The sequence below is a fragment of the Copadichromis virginalis genome, linkage group LG7 (genome assembly GCF_057382275.1).
Source record: "Copadichromis virginalis isolate Kocher_CV1m ecotype Utaka linkage group LG7, C_Virginalis_male_GT1.1, whole genome shotgun sequence".
NCBI lineage: Eukaryota > Metazoa > Chordata > Actinopteri > Cichliformes > Cichlidae > Copadichromis > Copadichromis virginalis.
In genome coordinates, this window is record NC_140624.1 from 4,314,609 (window position 1) to 4,338,606 (window position 23,998).

Below are 23,998 nucleotides of genomic sequence, written 5' to 3' on the forward strand. Positions count from 1 at the left end.
GTGATGGTAGGGGACGGAGATAGCTGCCCAGTGCAAACAGGAAAAAGCACTTCATGAGAAAAAAGCCTGCCATTGACTTTTCTCCACTTTATCCCCTTCAATTCTTCCCCTTTCCTCCCCTCTCTTCCTTTCCCCCCATCCCACGCTTTGCCCTTGCTTAATGTAAAAGGCTCGGGTTGGTGCTGTGAATGACTCCCTTCCTTCCCCTGGGTATTCATCTACATATTCATGCCCTCAAAGGTTCCTCCACAGCCTCTTTGAAGGTGCACCATAGAGAAACACTTTCCCAGATATATTGCATGGTGGTCGCTGGCTGTGAAATCAATGTGCGGAGTTACACCCCCTGCCGTGCACCTGTGGCTCCAACTCACACACACACACACACATATACAGTACACTACACCTCACAAACCGCCTGCTCCCATTACATTAGGAATTGCTGTACAGTGCACAAGCCAATCGTGAGATGCAAAGATTGTGTAAATTTGCTTTTATGCAGGCAGGGACTGCAGATCGCATTTAAATTTAGAGCTTGCGCGTTCCAGGTGGTTGAGAGGCAGAAACGGGAGGGGGATATCTGGACAAGGCAAACTTTTTTTTACAGAGTCCTTGAGAGATGTTGTCTTGCTCTCTAAGCAGGGGCGACATTCCTGGTGTTCAAGGTCTTGAAAACAGGGCTCTTTCTCGCTCTTTTTTCTTTCCCCTACTCCCAGAAAAAGGCACAGCAAAAGCGCTGACAAGGCTGTCACTGTTTTAGGTGTTAAAATATTAGCATTTCCTGTGAGTCCAGCAATGCACTGCAACAAGGCAAACAAACGCGTATGGAAGGAAAGTCGGAGAGAGGATGTTTCATGCAAAGCGAGGGATCGACATCAAAAGAAGCAGTCGCTCAAAAGCATGGCACTGTGACGATAATGCAGAAAGAAAAAGGCAAATGTTCAGAAACATATTAACAACAACTCAGCTCCTACAGAAATTGTGATTACAGAGCTCCAAATGCATCAAAGCGGGCCAATATAAACTATGCGTGATAGCTGGGCGTGTGCTGATTCAACACAATCTGGAGCACGGTTCAGCTCAGCAGCCTCGAAACTCTAACAAAGAGTTAGCATAGCATTTACACATTATACATTTATCCTTTACCAAGTCTCACCGTTTCACATACAGCTCCTCCCTCCTGTTTGAGGCATTTTATATAGTGAAATATTCAGTGGGCAGAGAGCCACCCCTGTCACTGTGGCACACATGGCACATTGTCGCAGCATGGCACAGTCAATATTAGCACACAGGATATGCCGCATTCTGTCACGTTGCATGAACCTTTGTCATTACATACAGGCTTGTTATCAAATCATTGTATTCACAGCAGTATTAGATAACATATCAGATCTAGTGTTAAATAACAGAACAGCAAACATATTTTAGTGTCCTCGTAATACATTTGCTGCTATGGCAACTCCTCCTATTAGGAAAGGCGGTACAGTCCCATTTCTCACCTGCCCTTGCTCCTTCTTGTCTCGCTTTTTATTAGAAAGCCCAACATGTGCAAAAACAAAACACAATGACTGCAACTACAGCGCAGCTCTGTTGTTCAGTTCAACATCTATGCGCTGCTTCATCGTTCTCAGTTGGTAATTACCTCTTTCCTGTGGTTATTATTATTCTCCAGCACACAGCTGCTCCTATCAGTAATGCATCTCATATTCACCTGCAATGATTGTGCTCTCAGGGGCTCTCGGCAGTACCCTCTATACTCCGCCCCTCACTGCCTGATACAGGGGTCAAAGGGACAGACCTCCTTCAGCAAGGATGGAGACAGGGGGAGGGGGATAAATGACAGAAAAGAGATGAAGGAATGAAAGATGGATCGGGCGGGGTGGGCACAACAATGGAAGATGGATGCCCTCTCGATCAGCACCCACCCACACACCTACATATGCACACATATTCTGTCCCTCTGCCTGTCTCGTCAAAGGAAGGAGTGCCGGGAAAAATTTGCCATCAGTAAATGATGGGTATCTGTCATACAGTGGTGCTGTCTGTACAGACAGCCTGGAGAGAAGATTCAGGGGATGCCAAAAGGGAGCCTCAAGTCTCTCTGTGCCTATTAGAGTAGCGCAATGACAGTCCGACATTATTAGGCCAGTCTAGTAGCCACTGGCCTCACACTGACCCAACCTGGAGGCACAAGCTCAAGTTTCCATGTAAATATAAATTTAGTTTGATTCTCTGAACAATAACCTAAAAATGAGTGAGACACGATTCTTGGAAAGTATTAAAATGCCACCGCTGACCCTTCAGAAAGATGCTAGAGCGTCCTCATACTCTGTTAGTCACCATTATCAAACCCAGAGGAAAAGCGTGAGCTTACTATGAGCGGACAAAACCGAACAGAGAGCAGAAAAGCAGACAGACCGAACCGCAGTCGCTCAGTCAACAAGTTTAAACAGCTGGCACATTTGTCACCGTGGGTGAAACATTCACAACAACAGACAGGAAAGCAGCATAACGGGCAGCGAGACACACTGTGCAGACGGGTGCATGGGGTGAGTCAGGCAGATGAGATTGCGTCTGCTCATGGCTGCGAGATGCTTAAACCCAAGCTTGATCACTTCAGCAAATTGGAGTGTACAGGAGATTCAGGCAGCTAGAATTAAACCTCTTTCTCAGCTCCATCTGACGCTGGCATGCAATCAGAAGAAAAGTCCGAGAATTCATCCAGCAGAGTGCAAGCCACAACAGGACAGCCCAGAGCCCAGGCGAAAACGGAAAATATACCGTATATCATATAATAATATTGCGCTGGAGCCTTTCAGTTGAAACACACAGCAAGACAGTTATGTAAACCGCCGGCCAAGGCAAACACAGTCTCATCTGCTTGCTTGACTGACTGTCTCCCTCTTTCACTTGCGGTTTTGTCTGTTTTCTCTTGTCTGCGTTATTGCCATTTGTTTCTCCATCAGTTGCTCCCGTCCAATACGGTTTAGAGCAAGAAACTGTAAGGCTTTGCATCAATATGTCCCATTCTGTTGATTTAGGGTAACTAAGACAGAGATTAAGAGATAGGGAGCGAGAAAGAGAGGGCAGAGTCAATGTGGCTGGCTAGTGGAGCCGTGCATACTGGATATGTCATAAAACAACAGACGCCCAAAATCCATTTGAAATGTGGTTCCTGGGAACATATAGCTAGGAGCCACAGGGGTGCCGTGCACCCGTCGTAATGACATATGTCTACCTGCCACACACAAACACAGAGGCGAACACACACGCACGTACGCAGTTTCAATCATACACGTTGCTCTGCTTGACTGGGTTCTTATTTCTGGGGCAAGTGAAAGAGAGCATGGGGAGAAATTTGCAAGGCAGACTGAAAAATCCCCCTCTGCCTTACCCCCACCCGGGCTTGTGCGGGGCATGTACGCTACAGTACATGAGCTCCCTTTCTCTACCTCCGCCCAGACCTCTTTTCAATCCTTCACCCCTCCCTCTCTCTATCGCCGTCCCTTGTTTGACTAACCTCTTCCTTCCTCCTACCAGGTCAGGCAGTAATACCATCTCCTGCCTAATCAAATTTTGCTGTGTGTGACATGAATTCTCGGTGCCCAAGGCTGCACTGCCTCACCACGAGCTACAGGGCTGCACAGAGCAGTAACTAAACCTCACGCACGTTCTATAGAAGAGAGCAGCTCCCCATCTCTCTCTAAAATTTAACACAAGGAGAGTCCTCCTGGATAATCTTCCCCTGGCTTACAGCACTCCTTCGATCTGTCTGCTCCACTGCATCCCTCGCCATCTTTCTGTGGAGAGTGCTACTCTGTGGTGCATGTGTGTTTCAGTAGGGTCCCGAGAGTGCAGCGGGCTTATGGTTAATTAGAGAGTGGATGGAACAGACTGACAGCGGCTGATCCAGATTGTCACCCAGATGTGGTCAGGCCTTAATCCAATACAAAGACTGACCCCCCTGAGCCTTTCTGCAACAATTAACATCACACATGCATGACAGCAATCACATAATCATGCAGGAATATTCACACATCCCTAAACACGCATGGTTGTCCTCTAGAGCATCCGATGGGAAAGGTGAAGCCTTTGTCGATCACGAGCCATCCCTCCTGTGATTGCACGACTCATGTCCCTCTATGTGCCCCAGCGTCCTGCCTGTCTGCTGTGTCTTCACACACTCTTAACACAGTTTGTCACGCTGCATTCTTCCCTGACAAGAATTAGAAATGTCATCACATAGAGAAACAACAGCAGGATTATTAAGGCTTTATGGAGGAATTTGGACAAATAGGCTGCTCCCTTGTAGCCTCGTCACAAATCAGCCTCCTCACTAGGACAAATGGAAGGAGACGGATATTTTAGTGCTTTTGCATACTTGACAATGAGAGATACAGTTTCTTGTGCAAAGATCAGCCTCGGAAGTCGTGTAAGTGAAGATGCTTTCTCTCTCTGAAGCTTTGGCACACTGTCATCAAATTTTGTGGCACGCTGCACGTCGCTGCGCACCGCATTAAAACGATAGTCCAAAAAAAGTCTCTGATGTTCATTCAATCTAAGCAACGCTCCTCTAAGACACAACAAATAGATTTTCTTTTCCCACCAACAAAAAAAAAGTCAAAGTAAATAGGAACACACCATTTACTGTAATTTTGCCTTTGATCACCGGTGTTTGTATTTGTGTTCTTACAGTCTGGTGAAAATGCAGTGCCGACTCTTTCGATACAGCCGGCAACAATACGAAGAGCCGTCTTCAAAAACAATCAGTCACAATGACAGGTAATTAATTTGGCCAAGCAGCAGCGCCCTGCAGTCATTTGTAAGTATAGTCACAGTTAATCACCTTTCAATGACAATACTCCTGGATTGTTTTTCCTTCCCTTTGCCATAAAGAGAGTGTTAATTTCTCCCACCCCTATAGGACTATGACAAACAATGAAGGCATGCTCAGCGTTTAATATGCCATACATTGTCTATCGAAGGAAAACAATCGCTGCACGGCAAAAATCAATACAGCGTTATCCTTTTCATGTAGCTATACTTGAAGATTCAATTATTAGGGACAAAATGACATTATTTCTGCTGCCCATGGCCTCACTCAAAACGGCAGCAGACAGATTTCATTCCAGCTTCAGTAATCTGGATGAAACTCGGACTGCGCTATCTCAGCGCTACGCCCCCGCCTGAGCAGAGCATGAATATCTAAGATATGTTTATGTGTCAAGAAGGAAAACGACAGAAATGAGTAATCCGAGGAATCAGTGTTGTGGCTTTACAGTTGGTATTAACACACATGACAATTACTAATGATAACTTGAGCAATCAGTTTCATTATCAAGGTAGCAAATCCGAAAAAATAGAGCAGCTGGAACTATTAGAAGTAACAATTTTCTTGATAAATGACAATATACAACTAGATAATAACATTAGTTGATTATTTCTTTCATAATAATCTCTGCGACAGCCAAACACAGACATGATTTACGCAAGGAAGTTTATATTATAAAGAAGCTGAGCCGGTGACTAAGTAAACAAGCAAATTACCCTTAAACATAATTTGCACATATTATCTTTTCATCAAAGAAAGCGACTTATACTGATACATACTAGGGGAAAATCCACATTTACAAGTCAAACAATAAAGTTTCAAACCACCTCACACTGAAAATTGTTGCTTTAATGTCTTTTTCACGATGCATGACAAGACAGAGATGGCTTTTCCCCCCTTCTGAAACATTCCACCCAAATATGCACGTCCCGTGACACCTATATAACTGATGACTGCCTTTCCTAACCAGGTGTTTTCCTGTCTTACCTTACCTTGCCTAGAGGGATGACCGTCCCCTCTCAGTTAGCACACACACATGCACAACAAAGGAATTCTGGCTCCGAACATTTCCTTTTGTTGTAGAGTTGGAGGTAACAATACAAGAGTGAACTGTGGAGGAGCAGCACTGGAGGAGCGTGCTGGACTCTATGTGAATTTTAAACTAGTGTTTAACATGATGTATTTACAAATTGTTTGACACACAAAGAAAGGAAGAAACGGTCTTTTCTTCTCTTTCTTTCGTGCCCTTCTCCCTACCAACTTTCTTTCCCTGCTCTCTCAGTGAGCACCGTGAAGGTGCTGCTGGAATTAGTCCAAATGGACACAGTGTGAAATGAACACAGCTCTGACCTCCCAGACACCCTCCCAGCACAGCCAATAAGACCGCTTCCCCCAGACACATGAGACGCCGCGATTGGTCGCGTGGCGGGAAAAAAGGAGGGAGTGACAAGGGAGTGGTCCTCCTCCGTGCACTTTAACCGACCCTTTGCCCAGGACAGGACAGGAAATCTCCAGAACAAAAGCGAGCTGTCGTCTCCTCCTGAAATGTTCTCTCGGAACAAAGCTGCTTTCTGACGGGCAAACCAACCAATCCTTGAGGGAGGTAGCGTGTCGTAATCTGGTCCTGTCTCACATTCCAGACGTCTCCAGTGAGTGAGGCACAAGAGTGTGACCTGAACCCTTAAACAGGAAATGAGTCTGACTGTTGTGCATTTCCCAGAGATGGGGCCTCAGCGTTGGCCAGTAGAGGGTCATAAACACTGCATATATAAATACAAACATACCCGCGAGGTGACATATGCGCAGAGAAACGAAGACATGAACACATCCGCAAATAATCTTGCGGCGTCCTTCCTTTTAAGAAGATGGTATGGGCATGCACGCACCCTTCTACCAGACATTACGACTCACAGCTGCATGCCCCAGGCCTTTGCTATCTCCAGCACAAACCAGACTCACATCAGCCACATTCCACAGCCTCCCAAAGCCCCTGGGGGAGCTTCACAGCTGGGCACTGGGCTGTTTTCTAACTCCCTGGCAGACTTTCACCATCTCCACCCTTTCCTCTCTCCTCATGGTCACCCCAAAACAGACCCTATCCTGCTCTCACCCCCGCCTCAGAACTTAAAACTGCGCTGCAGGATAAAACTGTCCTACTTTTGGTTCCATCAGCAAACTCGCAGGAAACATGACAAGGTCAGACAGAAGTGACCGAGGCCGCGGCAACACTGGATAAAGATGATAAAAAGCTGCTGGCACACTAATGAGATCTTTTCAAGTTTAGCTATTACTGAATGTCATTTGATGCTCCTGTTTCTTTCAAAGGTGCATCGGAGGTAAAAACAAACATAATCTAATAACATCTGTGACTGTGAGGCTTTTGCCAGTGAACAACAACAATAGTCATTATATGAAAGTGACCATATAATGTAATAAATTGTTGTGAAGGCTCACAGAAAATTTTAAAAACAAAAAGCAGGACCCTGGTGAGAGCATCTGAGCGGACAGCTCTCTGCTCCAGATGTGCAAGCACAAAAGCAAATTGCTAAGAAGGCTGCAATTAGACACAAACAAACAAAAAATGCTTATGTATGCGGACAACTCACTATGTGCACTAATATGCATGTTAGTATTTGCATGTCTGCAGTCATATGTGAATTTACTTATGTGTCCATAAATACTAGGGGCCGCGGCGCGTTTCATTATTTCACCAAATGCCAGGCAGTATATCAGTGCAACTGCACACGTCTTGGGCCAATTTCCATATTTGTAATAAAGAAAGCCCCTCTCCCATCAGAGCTGCTCCTCCACTGTGCTCAGAGAGCCCAAATAACAATTGGTTGTCTGTGAAAATGTGCGTGCACACACACGCGCGCACACAGACACACCCCATCTCTGATGAGCTGACACAGAAAACTAGATTTATTAAGAGGAGAAAGAGCAAAGATGCAGAATGTAGGGGGTGGAATTTAAGCAATGGACACGGGTTGTTGTAGACAACCCGATGGCACAAAAACACAACGCACCCGACACACACACACACACACACACACACACACACACACACACACACACACACTGATAGCCATAAAGTGCATCACTCTTCCTCTAAGAGACCTGTTTATTTCAGACCTGTGACACAAAAGCCACAGCGGCATGCAGGCTTATCTTTCCCTTGAAACACAGCGCAGCCCCTAAAGAGCTCCCGTTGCTCCACATGCCACTTTCAATTAGTTCCACAAAGAGAGTCTTCTGCTACCAAAAGGAAGATGGGAGCTCATTACCGAATTCCTCACTACTTCCTCACAGCTTTGAAATATAGATCAGGAGATTTATGTTTGACTTTTGGGTTCCTGGATGTGCCCGCTTGTCGACCATGCCACACCAGGCCAGAGCAGAGGAGCGCAGAGTACCATCTCATGGATTAGCCACTCCTCAGGTTTAACAGACCCGGCAGCTTACCCTCAATCTCACCATTAGTTCTCTGCCTACCCCTCTTTCTCTCATTTGTTCTTTCTATCGCTCTCATGACTAAATAGGCTCCCTGAAGCCACAGCTCTCAGCATTAAACCCACAAAAGGGAAAATACCAGTTCTAATAATCTGATGAGAGCCTATGAGAGAAGTGGCGTAGGAAATGTGCATATCATATCACACAGTGGTACTATTATAGTAAGAATAGACACAGAGGCAGGTGCTGATAAAGCAATGCAAATTCATTCAGGTACTCTAATGAAACTAAAGCTCAGCAAAGCTGCAAAGGGGTGGAGGTGAGGGTGGGGGCTTTTATTGAAATTAACCAAAATATTGTAGTTCATTAAGGATAGTTTTGAGCTACTAAACTCCACAGAAATAAAAATACTTGGTAACCATGTGGCATCGTTACTAATTCAGAAACACAAACCAAGTCTGAATTATTCGGAGCAGTGACCCGTAAAGCACGGCAGCAGCATTCACCCTGAAATCAAACAGTCAGGATGGATCTATTTCTTATCTGACCAGATCAGAAAAATGCAAAAGCTGCCATGATGCAGTAATGCTAGTAAATGGTACCACTAAGGATGTAAAAACAGCAGAGTCACTGACATCTAGCTGTTTGCTTTTTGATGATGAACCTATTAACTACACACAAGCCTCCATGCCGCTGCACCAAATTTTAAACGTGTGCATGTGTCCTGTATGCACGTAGCTGCCCGGCTCATATATGTAACATCTTCATCTACCGTACAGGCAGTATGTTTCTACCATCAATTAACAACTTCCATTAGTGCCATCCTCAGAGGGATGCCACCAGCTACATTACTAACAGGCAGTTAATTAGAAGCTGCTGGCTGAAGCTGGAGGTTGACCATTAGGGATCGAGAAGGAAAGAGACACGTGACCCGATGACTCTTTCATTTTGGAGAAGAAAAAGACAATCACTGTGTTGTGCCCTCCAGTTAGTCAATTCCTCCCAATCAGTCACGATGTACCGAGGTATTAGACACCAGGGTTGGCGTGTCAGGTGCTGAGCCACTGATGGAAACGCAGCACAGCAAGAGGGACAGATAGAGAGGAGGGAAGCAAAGGAAAGCAATTGGAAGGGAGGAATGGGCGGCTGTATATACGGCGGTGAGGAAAAAGAGGTACTATAGGGTCTTCATACTCGCTGATTCGCTCTCTATGCAAATCACAACAATCACAGGAAATGCCTAGGCCTTGGCTTCAGCTAATTGCCACGGCAATAACAAAGGAGGGCTTCCTTTGAGCAGGAGAGGAAAATTAAACATTAGTTTAGAGTTTTCTTGGAGACTGAGGGATGTTATAATTACCCAGAAACCAACACATCAGCAGTTTGCACGCCACGCGTCCCACTCTTGCACCTCGGTGGAGGAAAGCAAACGTATCTCATATTCGGGAGAGGGGCATTTTGGGGGGTGGAGAAGAGGAGTACCATGAGGGAGATGGAGTATGAGTGCATGTGTGTGTGTGTGGGGGGGTGAAGGGCATAGAGAGGGATGAGAGCAGTAAGCATGAGATGGGGGAGGACAGAGATAGAGAAAGACGCGAGGGGATAATGAGGGGAAAGGAGGAGGAGAATGATAGCCCATATCTCCAAACCACTCCATGCTGGTAGTGGAGCATCAAAATGTACACCCACTATTAGCATACTGACCCCACCCCTCTCCTCTGGCCTTTTTCGCCCTCATTATCATCACGAATGGTGAACGGGACACAGAAAACACAAACCGAAGCTCATTTCCCGTCACACGTTTGCCAAAATGTCACGCCAGCTATGAAATGAGAACAAACCCAATGGAGTGCCTGTGCTTCAAGTCTGTAAATAATTGTATGTTGTGTGTTATGGGCGACAAGCAACACAGAATGGGTCTAGCTGAGCTATGCAACTACGGAAACTTCCAAAGACCTCTCCCCCTGTGAGGGGAGGAAGACAGAGAGCCTGCCCCAGTCAGGAGGACCAACATCGGGGCCTTGAGCTATGTGATGTGTCCTGGATGGCTGGTTCTATGTTTGATATATGTCTGAGGGCAAAGCCTGACACCCAGTCTGTCTAACCTAAATGTTCATTCAAAAGGCCCATCTCTCCCTGCAGCCAGACTGTGCCCTCTATCTGTCTGTAGGTCTTACTGTCTGTTTCTTACCAATCGGCTAACTTTACAGTCCGTCTGTCTGTCCTCCCGTTGGTCTGTCTGCTTTTAGCAGATCCTTGTCTGTTTGTAGGTCAGGTGCATTCATTTGCCAGAAAGCGTTCCCTTCCCTTAGACATTACGGATGCATGGACCTATACAATCGACTGACCGTGCCCTGGAAATGTAATCGTCCAGAACAGTTGAATGTTTGTTTGTGCGTGTACACACAGATGTGCATACAGAAGTGCAAACAGCACACAGGCACACACACAAACAAAAGAAATCCCACCCAGCTAACATGGGTTTTTTTTCCTCTGGTTGCTATGTGGTCTTGTTAGTATTTGGGCTCAAAAAGCACAGGTTGTGTGTTATTAGTCACACAAGGCTAACCTCTTTTTTTTACACAAGGCCATGCACACACATGCACACAAACAAATCCCTTCATGTCAGCAAGCCAAACTCATAAAAAAAAAAACCTCGCTAATTGGCATGTTGTAATTCTGCTAGCTCCAATAATAAAAGTAACTTTTTTCTACCCCGCTTACTTCTCTGTGTTTATGTAATGGAGCTTGTTATTTTCTGACTTTTAATATCTCCCCTCATATAACTGTAAGCTATGTAAATAACAGCCTTAATAAACCGCAGGTCCTCGAGGATTTGTTACTTTTAGGGAAATTAGGGCTGCAGTGATATAGTCCTTGCTAGCAATCCAAAAGGGTGACATCACTTAATTGCATAAAATGGATCAGATCAAGCCAGGCATGATTATGGCACAGGGGCAGACTGAACTGCAAGAGGGACAAAGCTCTGTTTCTGACACCAGCATTCAGAGGAAGAGAATTACATCACTGTGTTGGGGTTATGTAAAGCACCAGAGCAGCTGTAAGACCGAAAGAGATAAATGTTTTTCTGGTTTAGGTTCAAAGTTTCTATTTGTTACGGTCAGCCCGGGGTACGAAGGAGAGCAATCGAGAGATGGGGAATGAATTTGGACTGTTGCACTATCCTATATTCATGCATGTGAATAATTAAAACTGAAGACAAGTTCACCAATACTCCGCAGACATAGCCAACTGACATTCAGGCTGAAGATGTGCAGATAAAACTGTTAGTGAGCCAGCACTAGATTCCCACCTCCTCATCAGTAGGCCTAAAGACTATCCCATGGACACAGAGAAACCCAGGAGGGAGATCAAAGGCTGTGTGATCCAGTGGCTGTTATATCACCCCAAGCCTGCTCTCCCACTGCGGGGCCTCCTGTTACGACGCAGGCAACAGGGAAGACGGGGAATGCAAAACACTGACATAGTCCCGTCTGTGCATGCAGCCATCCAGGATCTTTCACCGATGTTCAGCTTGCCTCCCTTTGCAGCAACATTTACATTCCACTTTGCATTCCATTAATTTTCATTTGACCACACTTGCATCTTATTGCAGGCGATGTGAATAGTAATGAGCTGCACATATGGTCACAAAAAGACAAAAGACACAGAAAATTTAAAAAAACTGATTTTTCAGTAATTGCTCACATTTAAATAAAATCGTTTTAGCCGCTGCTGCAGAATCAATTTGGTATTTGGACGTGAACTTAAAATACATTTTCCCAACCTGTCACTTTTTTTTAAAACTCATCCAGTAGCTTCATGAGATTCCCCCTCCTTTGATCACCTTGTTCTAAACTCTGATTGAAAATCAGCACTTTCTCCCTCTGAACCCAGCAACCTCCCCTCACCCTCCCCCATCTGCTTTGGGAGATGAAGCAAGGAGACAGGCACGATTGGACCTTGTTTTCTTCCCTCAGTGGAAAGGCATCTCAACAAGCCTGCTATTGACAGCGTCCACCAGGAGAGGGAGTGGGTCAATGGAACAGAAAGCAGGGGACCATTTTGGACCACTTAACTATAATCAGTAAATGCACCCCGGTCGCAATTAGCACAGGGCCACCCTGAGAGTGTTCGTTTTGCTCACAGCTCTGTCTGCGTTTTATTCTGCTCCGCAGGAACCTTGTAATGCAAATAGCACTCCTCACATCCAGCTTCACAATGGGCAAAGAGGCGGGAATGGTGCTGGAGCATGCTGCTGTCCAGCAAACACGGTTCCCTTCCTATGTTTTGAGCAGAAATAATCTATAACTCATTGTGTATTGTTCTACCCTGTAGACCCCATGTGCTGTGAAATAAACCAGCTAGACTCACAAGCTGAGAGCAGAATCCACGTTACCATCTACTCAACATTCATACCCAAAAATTTGCCTTGATTCAGAGTCAGTCCTTCTTCGGTTTTATATATTCCAGGACTGTTATTACTTGTTGTCAGGTGCTCCGGCAGCCTGCTTTGTGCAATTAGCCCCATAAAATGGCTCCTTTTCATAAATCAAGACTTTGTAAAGATTGTGAAGCAGAGAGAGAGAGAGAACAGAACCTTTTCTACATTTGAAAAAAACGAGGAGAAAGAACAGAAATGTGACAGGTAGCTGGTGCCGTTCTGTGAGGCTCTCCCGTGCACTGATAAACTCCGCAAATCATTTATGATTCACTGCACTTAGTCATCCATTCTCTTCCTTTTCTCCCTGCTCCCGGAAGAAAAGGCAAACAAAACAGGCAGACAGAAGGACAGACAAACAAACAGACGGCCTTTTTAACTGATGCTGGCATTTCTTTAGAACAGCTGCTGTAGTTATGATTGATTTGAGCTGCAGTGTGCACTGACGATTCAAAGAGAAGAGCCGAGCACAAAGACGTGCACATGAGCTCAAGGAGTCTGTTAGACTCTCTCCTCCTGCGGTAACGCTTGCCTTTGACTGATTCGAGAGCAGCAGAGTGAACTTCGTCAGCAGCACGGGCGCCTGTGAAGCTTGTGGGTACAGATATTTCAGGGGAGCTTGCACCTGTTAGCATATACACACGAACAAAAGACGGCGAAATAAAGTATCTGACCTCCTTTTCCCTAAACCACCTGTTTACTGAGCCAAAAAGATAGAAGAGACTCACTTCTGTGTGCTACACACCATGCTATACATTCAGATATTCACTTTTTAATTCTTGAAATTCAAAGCATCTCACAGGCTTTTTGAGTGTTTTTAAACACGTCCACGCAAAGACTTCATGTATAAATATTGCACTGGCGCATAAACTAAAGCTTCCGGCTCTTGTGGACATCTGCAAGGGTTTGAGATTCTGAGATTCTCCTTCTTGAGATTCGTTCTGTCTGGATGTCATGATCTAAATGCCAGGCAGACCTGCAAAAGGGAGGAGGGTCGGGACAAAGGAAATGGAGAGAGGAGGCTCAAGATGGACAGAAGAAGGACACCAGAGGGGAGAGGGGAAGATTAAAGCAGTTTGAAGATAGACAGAAAGTTGTAAAAACAGGTAAAGATGGGAAAAGGGAGGAAAGGGTACGCTTCCTATGTGAAAGTTCTGTTTTCTCAGCTGTGACCTGGGCAGAAACGCTGGTTAAACTAAGCGGACCATCCTTCCTTCTCCTTTACACACACTTTTGGAATGAGCGCTCCTAAAAACACATTTTTGTTTCTGACTCAAAACCTCATTGTCACCATGGTGACACTGTGAATAACAGGACTGGTTTGGGACTTTGGAGCATTTTGTGCTCCTCGAGCACCAACATGTGTTATGCCAAGAGCTTGGCCCTTTTCTGACAAGGGACACGTGACATTGCTGGTTTCCTCTGTCTGCAATTCGAACACAGCTCGCTGTTTACTCTGCATTCAATCACTGCTATGGCTGTTCACTCGGACATACCAACGACAGCGACTGAGAGAGCAATTATATGGTTTTTCCTGCAAAAGTCTTGTTACACTTAAAGCGATGAGTATTGTCAGTACCGACTCTAGTGAAGTGCACTCTGTGTGGTGTGCATGTGTGTACAGCAGTGTGTGAAAGAGAGCTGCCTGGTGTTATTCTAAAATAGAAATAGTGAAAATACATCCTGGGTGATTGTTTGAATCACTTTTCCCTTTGTTGTGTGTCGATCCATTAACGAGATGGTCTGCAGGGAGATTTCTGCCTCGCTAAAAGTGAGGCAGAAATATGACTGGGTCAGATTTGCAGAGAGGAGCTATATCGGCTCACAATGGAGGAATTATTATAAATAGAATTATTTTTGCATTTTAAACTTCCTTCAAAACCCCAAATTGGGGGCGCAAAGCGCTAACAAAGACATGCCAAAACTTTAATAAGACATCACAAGGAGTTATATGAGAGGCAAGCATTTCTGCAGGGGCAGCTATGACTCAACGCCAATAATAATAACAATGTCATGGGTAAAATCTATACTTTTCTGCACAGAGAGAGAGAGAGCACAAATGCACAATGTACACAGCTGGTAACAGGCTGCAGATGAAAGCCAATTTGGGTTTCTTTGTGTAACCGAGAGCTTCAGTTGGACCACAGGTCCCTGTGGAACAAAGACAGAGAGAAGTGAGGGAGCGATGGAGAGGGGACGTGATAGAAAAGGCAGGAGAAGGAGAGAAAGATAGGGCGTCCTGGCCCACCTGGGCAAACAATAGCAGCGAGATGAGAGTGTGGCTCAAGGGCCCTGCCTGTCCCTAAAGTACACAGCTGGCGGTTGGGACAAGGAGGAAGATCAAAACATCCGTGGTCTAGTTCAGGTGTCGGACATTCAGAGGCAAATGGACAATTTTTGGAACAAGAGCCTTGGTTGCCATGACGACTGCTGCAACAGAGAGACTCTTTTTAGAACTCGAGAAATGATGCATGCAAATGTTTTTTTCATTCATTTCAGCAAAAACGCGGGACAAAAGGGGGTAGGCTTGATTTGTATACCTTCATAAAAGCTTCAAGGACATATTATTTAAGTTAAAGGCATTTGCCACTCATATCAGACTATAACACTTATTTGTGAGTTGAAAGCAGCTCGCGCAGGATCGAGGGCTCCATCTCAACCAATCTGCGTAATACAACTCTGCCTAGTGCAATGAGCTTTGATTTCTGTGTAGGAAGCATACACAGAAACTCTACTCCATGCATTGGAGATACTTCTGAGATTTTCAGGGTTTTGAAAACTGTAAAACCCTGATAATCTCATTAAAGTGCAATTTTTTTGTTGGAAAAACTTGGGAGTTGCCTGTTTGACACATGCCAATCACTAAAAAATTGCTGCAGACAACGCACACACACACACAGAGGTGCTATCCACGTCTTGATGGGTCAGAGCTGCTCTGGCTGCACAAGTAAAACCTACACAGTATTCAAAAGGCTGATTGGCAGCGATGGCAGATAGAGAAGAGGGTGAATATGAAAAGGCCAAGAAACATCACAGAGGGGAGAAAAGGCCTCTAACTCCCTTACGCTGGTTACAAGGACAACAGTCTTTGTTTATAGAGAAGCCATCTGTTTGATGATATATAGATTCTGGCTGTAATGAAAGACTGTGTGGTGGTGTTGCTGCTTCCCTGGTGTCCCTGCTGTGTTTAAAGGGGTGACGTGAGTTACGTCCAGTTCACGCTGATAATACACACTGAGATGTTGTGTTGTCTCAGCTCAGCGAACGCCACTGGGAACACACCTGGTGTCACGTTGCACGTGTTTACTGTGTAGGTGTCTGTACGTGCAAAAAGCTTCATAGTATTTTGTAAATCAGTTGATCCTGCACATCCATTATGTGCTTTGAGAAACATGGAGCATGTTCTGTATAGCAGCACACAACATATCCTCTGTTTAATCAGCCACTCACATACACAACGCGCAGGCCAAATTGCCTTGTACGCTTGAGCAGCTACTGTTCACATTTATACTGATTAATTTCCTCTCTTGATCTTTTGGGTCTTTTTTCTTCCCTTTTTTCCAGTTTTTTTTTATATAGTGTTTCTTTTTTTATCTGCACCCTCACTGGAACACTTCCTTTGCTTCCTCCGTGAGCTGATATATAGCATCTTAATGCTCTTTTGGTGCCTCCCAGCTTGTGCGCCTAATAACCAGCTGAACCCAACAGACAATCTGACGCTCTTCGCTCATAAAACGCTGGGATTAGTCTTCAAAGCTTAGTGGCTAAGCACACAGAGAAAGTTCATTAGTTTGCAATGCCCTTCTTTATGAAATTTAGCAAAGTAGTACTCTGAATTAACCAATAAAATTCACACCATTTCAGCCTGTCTGCAAGACGTCTCGAAAGCAATGGGTTTGCTCAGAAGTCGACCAAAACACTCTTGGATGCCGCCCCATTCCTAATGCTAACCCTTTTAATATTTAACCAGGATCCAATACAGGAGTAATTATTTTTCCAAACAAATTACGCCTCAGGCCAAAACCACCGCAATCTGATACACCACAGCGATACATTCCCCGTCACAAGGCGCTATTAGTCATTTTAAATTATTTATCAAGCTCGGGTGAAATAGGATTTTCTTGAGACCCATTTTATGACAAGAATAGAGCTTCAAAAGAATCTAGAGCAGCTTTTATATTCCAAAAAAGCTATTTTTATGAGAAGCTCCTCTGGCTCACCTTCAGGAACCCCTGGGGACATCCACATGTGACACAAGGTCAAAAAAAGAATTAAAGTGCTGACGTCAGTTATGCCAAAAGTTTGCTAACAGATGGCTACATCAAATCTTTGTTTTCCTGAGAGTCGAGCATTGAACGTCCGATAAACGATAGAAAATTCCTGTTAACAATCACTGTGTTAAATGCATTCAGAACTAAAGCAGGGAAACTTTTCCACGTCACCCATCAAACCTAAATGCTTGTTATTCAGAGTGTTATAAAAGCGATAAAAGTGCAGTGTTAATAATCAGACTCTAAAAGTCACATAGCATGTTGCTTTATGACTTTATGAGCGGTGCTGAAAATAGCCTGTGTGGTAAGAACAGAGCCTCGTTTAATTCTGCCATCTGCAATGAAACAGAGCAACGTTTTTATAGAGCGACAACTGTCACCATGAAGATGAGCTGTGGTCGAACATGTTCTTTCAAACCAGTAAAAACAGGAGGGAGACGCGGGACGTAAAAGCAAGGAGATAAATTTGTTAAAACGGTAGTTTCGAGAAAATCAAATTACTGTGTTTGTCCAGGGACGATACTAAATACAAACTGATATGGAGATGGTGGGGTGGGGCTAATCAAAGCCTCATTTTCCCTCCATACAGGGGCCCCAGCTGGCTCGACGAGTAATGTAGAACTCTGCCCATTTGCCTGCCAGAAAATTAGCCAAACTATTTACCCTCATATATGCACATTAGCGAATTCCTGCAATTGAGAAAACAAATGTGTCTGTTTTGTTCTGTAGAAAACTTTATGGGAGCCTGCATGGGCCTCTGCACACCAGGCATTCTCTGTCATGGGGCAATCAGTCCACACACACACACAGCCAACTGCTGGTCCCCACTGACCACCCCCCAGTACTCCCAGTCTTCTCCCCAGCTGGACAGCTATTGCTTGTATCACTCTCTCAGTGTGTGTTGTTGAAATTCTCCCTTTTCGACTCTCTTCACAACACTCTGTAATTAGACCACTTTGAATTTCATCACATGGCCTGCCTTAAATTAGGAAATTCAAGGTCCCAAAATGAACATTTCGCTTTTTTTCCTCTCTTTGACAAGTCTCACTGCCCTTGCTGCATATTTTCCATCGTGGTGTTAGCTTTTAAATATTCATGCAAGTGGATGGAAGAGGCGAGGGGGGTGGGGGTGAAGGAGAGGAAGGCAAGGGGGGGTGGCAGAGAAGAGAAAGGGAAGGAGAGTGGGAAGGAGCCAAGACACCATGCGGTGGTGGGGGCTGCTCCCTTACTGGAGTTCCCTGTGGAGGGATAGTGGGCATACAGGAATGGCGGAGGGAGGGGATCAGCAGGAGGCCTCATGATTTATTTAGACCCGGGGGCACCTGTGCCAGTCAGACGCTGATGGCAGCTATCACCCTGCCAACCCGCTGGTGCTTGAATCGGGGAAATTAAAAAAAAGGCAGACAAATCTGTGGCAAAGAGGAAAACTACTATAGGACTGCTGCTGTGAGAAATTTCACCTGTCCTGTTAATGATTTTCAGGCTCAAATGAGAAGAAAAATCTATTGTTCGGCAGACAAAATCATACAAGCCCGGCGATTTTAATGGGCCCCCACTTCATAATTTTAACAGCAACGCTACGCACACATGTAAGGTTGAATAAGTTGCCACTTGTGCGGTGCCATCATTTGCTAAACAGCCCAAAAGCTTTGTTGAGGAAAAATCCTGTGTTTCAAATAAGCCAATCAATATAGAGCAGCAAGATTGCAGCCTTAGTGAGTCTGAGTGGGCGGCTTGCTGTGTTTTATCAAGGCAGCTTAATTTCCGTCAGCTTAATATCCTGGGAAATGTATGGAAATTGAACTGTGAGGGAGAACAAAGACAAGAAGCCAGGATAAAACGATGTGGAGAAACTTAGAGAGCACCGTCTTATCATAGAAACACTCGGTCCCACACTAGGTGTGTTCACACACACACACACACACACACACACACACACACACACACACACACACACACACACACACACACACACACACACACACATCCATCATCAAATGCCTCTTCAACAGTTAAATATTTCCCATGTATTATTTGCAAGGCTGACTGTCAGTTTCAGACTGCTGTATATGTTCCAATCCATATGCTTGACTACTGGTAGTTAATTAGCTTAGCTGCTACATGTCTCCTGCTTCCTGACTGCTCTGTGGAGACACATGGAAGAGCTGCCCAGAGGCAAATTATAAATGAGAAGCAGGTTATTAGGATTCTGTCATGCATACTAAGGTGTTATGACTGTCATAAAAAGCACCATGGTGAATACACAGGCCAGTAGTCCTGATAATAACTAATGACTTCAGCATTCACAGTCAACAACAAAAGGTTGGCCTTGGCCCTTACTGGTCACAAGCTCCACACATGAAGCTAAAAATACATCAACTCGAAAGTCAGCAAAAAGAAGTACCGGTGTTCAACAGCCACTCAGTCAGGCTGAAGCTAATGAAAGTCATTTGCATTAGTAATAATCTGCCACTGCTTGGGGTAAGCGTGCACTGTTCCAGGCATTGGCAAGGAATGCAAAACAACAGCCCTCTGCAACCTGGCCCTCCACCTTCCTCCATCCCTCAACCCTCTTCTACCTTACTTTGACTTTCTTACAATCTTCCCATAAGCAACACCAGCGCTACAAACAGCAACGCCACTACTAAGCTAATGTGCCTTTCCCCCTTTTTCCAATGTGTCTTTTCCTCCGTAGCAACCCGATCCTGCCATTTACCTAGTTTTCTCTCCCTCCCTGGCACATACACACGTACACTTTAACACACGCTTCATAGAACAGTAACTAATAGCAACCTCATTCATTAAAACACCCCTTGATGTTTCGCACGGAGGCAGGGTAAATGTGCTGGAACGCCTGTCCTGTCTGTCTGATTGTGTGACGCTAAAAACAGATAGAGAGATAGACAGACAGGTGGAGCAGAGACTCATCTTAAACTCAGCAGAGACTGCACCACCCGTGATGGAGACGGATCTATATTTAATGAGTTATTAACATCAAGACGTAAACACGGTGGAGTCGTGGATACTACGAATTAGCCGTACCTAGCTTTACTGCCAACATGAATACAGAAAACACAGAGAGTTACATAATATTAATAGTCAAGTTTCCATTTGGGAAGCATTAAGATCTCTTCTGCCAGAAGCCTTTAGCCTCAAACTGATAACACTGAGAGTACACAGACCCTGGCCACTTCAGATCACTGGTCGCATCAACAAGCCCATTCCTCTTTCTCAGACACTCTTAACTCACTTTCCTTTCACTCACAGTGTCTAATAAGCTAACTCCTCAGGCCTCTGTACCTCTGCACTGTATATTAAGTCTCTGATCCTTAGTCTATGGTGTTCATTTGTCATGTGTAAGTATGACTTCTATAATGTGTTCAATTTAAATAACAGGTGCAAGCTGGGAGGTTCTGACATGCGTGCAGCGTGTGCAATGCAGCTTCGGGCTTCTGGGTTGTTAATATTAAGATTTTTAATTACTAGAGGAAATGACTCGGTCTCCGTCTCTGCACCCCTGTCTTGTGGCACTTGAACAAATCGGTGTAACACATCCACTGTGTAGAGAGAGAGCCTTTGTGTGTGTGTGTGTGTGTCTGTGAATGCATTCAAGTGTTACACTATTTTGTTAAATGCAAAAATGAGCATAAGGATGAAAAAGGAAAGAAATGAAAAGGAAGCTGGAGAAAGATTTCTCGCCTCCACCCACCTAACCGCTCACTGCATGCTCCTCTAAGTGTTCAGTATGTCTAAACAATCTACGGAGAGAAGTCACATGAAATGTAACCAAGTCTCAGACACATATCAATTTGTTAATTGTTGTGGTACATGTATGAAAACAGATGCTTTGGGTTTTACTTACTCAGGTTTTCAAATGATCTCTGTGGGTTTGCACCTTCCAACCACGTGCACAATTCTGTTTGAGGAGCATTAGACTATGAAAAGTGGTCTTTGGAACTACTTTCTACCAAATATTTGGAGCACTATCTGAACTAACAGCATAGAACGTACAGCATTCAAATTTCTATTTATTTTTACTGTAAAACTGATGGAATAAGTGATTTTTTAGCAGGTTTTAAGTCATATACCAAAACGTATGTATAAAGAAAATCTAGAAATGTAAAACACGGCTATTATTTGCATGATTTGATCTTAAAATATTACAAATATGAAGCCAAATAGCAGCTTCAGTTCTTGCAGAATCTGTTGGTAAAAGAAAATATTTTTAGTTTCTAGTCTACGTGCGAGTTCTGTTACATAGTCACACTTGAGTTTATCTGCATTCCTAAACAATGGCAAAGTCATCGGATGTGAGTCTGCGATGGAGATCAAGCAGGATAAGAACTTGTGTCTCCACCAATCCCTGCCCCTGTGCGCACCTCCCTTTCTCTACCAGCAGTCATCACGAGGTCTGCTGCTAGCAGCTGAACTGCCTCAGGAAACTTTACATAAACTTTAATAATGTCTTGCTGCATTCCACCCATCTCATGGCCTTAATCCGAAGAGATAAACAGGGCAAAAATGCCCAGCTGGGACAACACAATAATCCCTTTATCTGACACAGGGTAAGCTTGACTAGCCAGATTACCTGTTACATCATTAGCTACAGGAAACAGGGGAGAGGAGGAAGAAGAAGAAGAAATTAGGATAACCAGCAATAGGTCACGCAGTGATGTAATCAAGACGAAAAGACCACAGAATCCTTAAGAAAAGGACAGAAAGACTGTGCTGTTTCATAATATACATAATCGTAAAAGTATAGGAGTCCTGCAGATGGGCCTCTTTAAAGAGGATAGATGAGCTTGGTGACATGACCCTGTATTTGCTAAGCACTGAAGCAAATGCAGTTGAAACTCTAGGAACCCTGAGAGCTGTTCTTGTTTACTTTGAATACTGGTATTTTATTTGCATAACTCAACCTTGTGGAAAATCCATAACTCATTGCAAGGCTGTTAAAGCACATGTAACGTCAACAGCAAACAATATCGGTGACGTCCAAAACACAAACAGCTGCATGTGAGGTTTATGAAATTAGCAGACGGAAGCAGTTAAATAATTTCCCCCAGGGATCAATAAAGTATTCTGATTCTGATTCTGATTCTGATATCAGCGAGTTTGGAAGTCTGTAATGTCCGAACGGGGCTTAAGAATGTTTTACAGTCTTATTCATATACAAAGAATGAAAATGAGACAAATAAGAAAAACAAATACACGTTTTATTGAAATCAAAGAATACAACACAGGGATGCGGTTACTATTGTGTGATACTGAGCCAGCTTTCTGGAGCCGTGCAAGCACACCTGTGTGTAATCTCCACCCTTTAAAGGTGCAGGCAACAGAAACGGCCTTGCTATCTCCTCATCAAAGATGGTTTGATGTTCGCCACTGAGCTTTTGAACTCACTCTGAACTCTACCCGCAGCCAAAGTTTGTTTGTGGTCCAAAATGCATACAATGTTAAAACACCCCTAGTGTTCATTTCCCATGAGCTCATTTTTTGAATTAGACGGAAAGGCTTGCCTGATTTCACACAATCAGTTCTGGTAAAGCACACGTATTATTAAAACAGTCATTACGAAGTACAGAGATCCCTGTGACACCTTATTCCCTCCCAGAGCTTTACACCAGGGTCACCAAGTACCCGCTCAAGGCGTTTGACGGATTCTCTGATCAACATGAGACTTTCTTTCCCCTTTTCTGCTGCTAAGAGTGCACGAAGGGATGATCTCTTCACTCACCTGCACTCTTTACACCCAAGAAAACAAACAGGAGCATTTTATAACCTCCTTGTTGACCTACAGCAAGGAGCAACAACAGGCTAACAGCGGTGTTTACTTCAGGATGAGCTACTTAAACCGATATAGCAGCACTCCCTTGCTGACATGAGCAACACAATTCCCACGTAGGGATCTTAATGTAATATATGCTGCTTTAAAAGTCAGTTAAGCAGAAAGAATAACAACAAAAACTATCGGTCATTTAAAATAATAGACTTGTCAAATGTGCCAAAATGATTTAATGCTGTAGATACACAAAGTCTGAATCCCATGTCTGTTCATTTGCTCTGTTGTAACCTTTGCCATCTTTCAACAGGAAACAATGATCTTCTCTGTAACACATTTAAAAACCCAGCGATAAACTGTAAAGATAACAAAAGCAAGCTCTTCTATCAACAGAATCCACTCAGTGGAGACCACAAACTTCTCCCAACAGAATCTGCACTATGCACAGTTGTAAAGCTACCACCTGTGTGTGAGATCTCTGTGTGGGTCTGCGTGGTACCGTAGCTGACACACACACCTGTTCGTCTTCCTGAGGCCTAAACAAAGCTCCTCTATGTACAGACAAGAAGACGATTTGACTCCACGCACACTTCAGGCTCTGCTAAAACCCAATCACACTATTTACTATGGGTAAAAATGATTTTTTCAAAAGTACTGAGAGAAGAAAGAAATGCTGCCCAGAGAGAGTCATCTGGTTCTAATGCAGGGCCCACTGGTGTGGATTACAAGCACATATTACAGGAGAACTCCAGCTGACCCTCGTCTCTATCCTGGGGGAAATGGAAGCCAGCTACGGTGATGGGGGGGTAAGGGTCTGGGCAGTAGAAGGGTGAATTGAAACTTGGGGATAGATTGCTACCTCACATGATTGTGGTCCGTCTTTCAAATTCTCTCTGTGAAAAACAAACAAACAAACAAACAAAACAAAAAAAGGAAAACCACGAAATTCTCAATGGCACCAAACAGTGAAATGGCTTTAGATATGCTCTGTGGTTTCTTATGTCTTTACTAGAGTCTCAGCAGGTCTTCTCTATTCATCAAAGTAACACTAAAGCATGGTTGGTGTTGTTTTGTCCTGCCCCGACTCTTTTTTGATTTTTGTTTTTTCTTCTCAGTAAGCCTTTGAGTTTTATTACCCTGCCTTCTGTCGGAGAAATTTAACTAGGGGGGTAAATAAGTACAAGAAAAATAATGGTACAAAGAGAAATCTTCAGGGGAAACTCAGA

The 23,998-nt window shown here is 44.3% G+C and overlaps 1 protein-coding gene across 2 annotated transcripts in view; it reads right to left on the bottom strand.

Annotated features, from left to right (window-relative positions):
* hipk2 (homeodomain interacting protein kinase 2) overlaps positions 1–23,998 on the bottom strand; it is a 68,332-nt gene that overhangs the window by 27,895 nt on the left and 16,439 nt on the right. The gene's annotated exons all lie outside the window — the stretch shown is intronic.